A 2,500-nucleotide genomic window follows, 5' to 3' on the forward strand; every position below is an offset into this window, starting at 1 on the left:
ACTCTCTCTTCAAAGTTCTTTTCAACTTTCCCTTAAGGTACTTGTCCGCTATCGGTCTCGTGCCAGTATTTAGCCTTAGATGGAGTTTACCACCCGCTTTGGGCTGCATTCCCAAACAACCCGACTCCGAGAAGGCCTCGCCCCGGCGCGCCGGGGGCCGCTACCGGCCTCACACCGTCCTCGGGCAGAGCCTCCATCAGAAGGACTCGGGCCCCCACCGGGCGGCGCCGGGCAAAGCGACCTTCTATACGCCACATGTCCCGCGCCCTCCGCCGGGCGGGGATTCGGCGCTGGGCTTCTCCCTCTTCGCTCGCCGCTACTGAGGGAATCCTTGTTAGTTTCTTTTCCTCCGCTTAGTAATATGCTTAAATTCAGCGGGTCGTCTCGTCTGATCTGAGGTCGTAGTCGAACGGGGTTAGAGGCGGGGGCGACGGATCGCCTCCCGTCATCGGGGGTCGGCCGTTAACCCCGCGCCTCGCCGGGCGCACGACTCCTACGCGGCCGCGCGGTGCGTCGCGGCGGACTGCGCGGCGGGGGACGGATCCTCCATCGGCAGCCGCCGCGGGCCCCTGCGGCCGCGCGGTGGTCGGGCCCGTCGAGGGCGCGGGCGGTCGGGTCTATACTTAGGGGGACGAGGGCCGTGCCGTCCGCCCCCCCCACCCCCATTTCCCCGTGCGGGGAGGGAAGGTGGGGGGGGTAGGCCGGCGGTGGCCCGCGACGCCCCAACCGCGGGAGGGGGGCGCCCGTGGGCGCCCCGATCCCGATAGATGTACAAGCGACGCTCAGACAGGCGTGGCCCCGGGAGGGACCCGGGGCCGCAAGGTGCGTTCAAAGTGTCGATGATCAATGTGTCCTGCAATTCACATTAGTTCTCGCAGCTAGCTGCGTCCTTCATCGACGCACGAGCCGAGTGATCCACCGCTGAGAGTCGTACGTTTGGTTTGCGGTTTTGGCCAACATTCAGAGAAGGGGTTAAAAAGGGGGATAACGGCGCCTCCGGGCGCTCCTAGCCCCCCCCGCCCCGCCGGCAGGCCGGGGGGGGACTTCGGAGACATTGAACCCCCCGCTCGCCGCCGAAGGTGGCGAGAAGGTTGGGTACCCGGCGACTGGGGGTAAGGTTCCGAGGTCGGCCAGGTCGCGATGGCACCGGCGGGGGAGTGGTCCCCGACGCCGGCCGCGGCCCGGCCTGGACTATGGGAGCGTTGACAAGGCGGACGGGACGTCGACGACCGCGCGGACGCGCGGGGTGGGGCGGTCGGGGAACGCCGACGGGCGCCTGACCGGGGGGGGGGGGGCCGGCGGGGGCCGGGCGGGACGCGGGGAGCGGCCGGCCGCGCGACGACGCGAACCGACATACACCCCGCGCCCGACACCGTCCTCCTGACCTTCCTCCCCCCCCCCGCGACGCCCGCGGCGCACCCGCCCGCCGCCCCGCGGCCAGCGCGGCCGCCGCCGCCCGCCGCCTATCGGCGTTTCTCACGCTTCGGACTCGGGGGGGCCGGGGCGCGGCGGGGAGCGCCCCGGCGCCGCCGCCGACGGCACCGCGGGGTCGGGCCGCGGGGGCTGGGGGCCACGTGCCCCCGCCCCGCGCCTCTCCCCGCGGGCCGCCTTCGACGTCGCCGCCGCCGCCGCCGCCGCCGTCCTCCTCCGCCCGTGTGTTCGCTCTGGACTCGGGGGGCCGGGGAGCGCCGGGGTGCGCCGGCGCCGCCGCCGACGGCACCGCGGGGTCGGGCCGCGGGGGCTGGGGGCGCTTACGGGTCGGGGCGGGGGTGTAGGCGACCGGCCAAAGACCGGCACCGTACCCCCCGCCCGTCTCCTTCACGCCCCCGCCCCGCGCCTCTCCCCGCGGGCCGCCTTCGACGTCGCCACCGCCGCCGCCGCCGCCACCGCCGTCCTCCTCCGCCCAACCGTTTGCATCTGTTCGCTCATGACTCGGGAGGCCGGGGCGCGCCGGGGTGCGTCGGCGCCGCCTCCGACGGCACCGCGGGGTCGGGCCGCGGGGGCTGGGGGCCACGTGCCCCCGCCCCGCGCCTCTCCCCGCGGGCCGCCTTCAACGTCGCCGCCGCCGCCGCCGCCGCCACCGCCGTCCTCCTCCGCCCATCCGTTTGCATCTGTCCGCTCATGACTCGGGAGGCCGGGGTGCGCCGGCGCCGCCTCCGACGGCACCGCGGGGTCGGGCCGCGGGGGCTGGGGGCCACGTGCCCCCGCCCCGCGCCTCTCCCCGCGGGCCGCCTTCGACGTCGCCGCCGCCGCCTCCGTCCTCCTCCGCCCATCCGTCCGCTCCGAACTCGGGAGGCCGGGGTGCGCCGGCGCCGCCTCCGACGGCACCGCGGGGTCGGGCCGCGGGGGCTGGGGGCCACGTGCCCCCGCCCCGCGCCTCTCCCCGCGTGCCGCCTTCGACGTCGCCGCCGCCGCCGCCGTCCTCCTCCGCCCATCCATCCGCTCCGAACTCGGGAGGCCGGGGTGCGCCGGCGCCGCCTCCGACGGCACCGCGGGGTCG

General features: G+C 75.5%; 2 non-coding genes across 2 annotated transcripts in view; both read right to left on the reverse strand.

Annotated features, from left to right (window-relative positions):
• LOC147185363 (28S ribosomal RNA) overlaps positions 1–402 on the reverse strand; it is a 4,301-nt gene extending 3,899 nt beyond the window's left edge. The window contains exon 1 of the ribosomal RNA XR_015099616.1: positions 1–402. This exon is cut by the window's left edge and continues 3,899 nt beyond it. This is a non-coding gene — a ribosomal RNA (28S ribosomal RNA).
• Positions 403–776: 374 nt separating this feature from the next.
• LOC147185364 (5.8S ribosomal RNA) lies at positions 777–930 on the reverse strand. The gene has a single exon (XR_015099614.1). It is a non-coding gene; the product is annotated as a 5.8S ribosomal RNA (ribosomal RNA).
• Positions 931–2,500: the final 1,570 nt, after the last annotated feature.

The sequence above is a fragment of the Hippocampus guttulatus genome, unplaced genomic scaffold, assembly GCF_054856545.1.
Source record: "Hippocampus guttulatus isolate MCC_2025c unplaced genomic scaffold, RoL_Hgut_1.0 HiC_scaffold_166, whole genome shotgun sequence".
In the NCBI taxonomy this organism is placed as follows: domain Eukaryota; kingdom Metazoa; phylum Chordata; class Actinopteri; order Syngnathiformes; family Syngnathidae; genus Hippocampus; species Hippocampus guttulatus.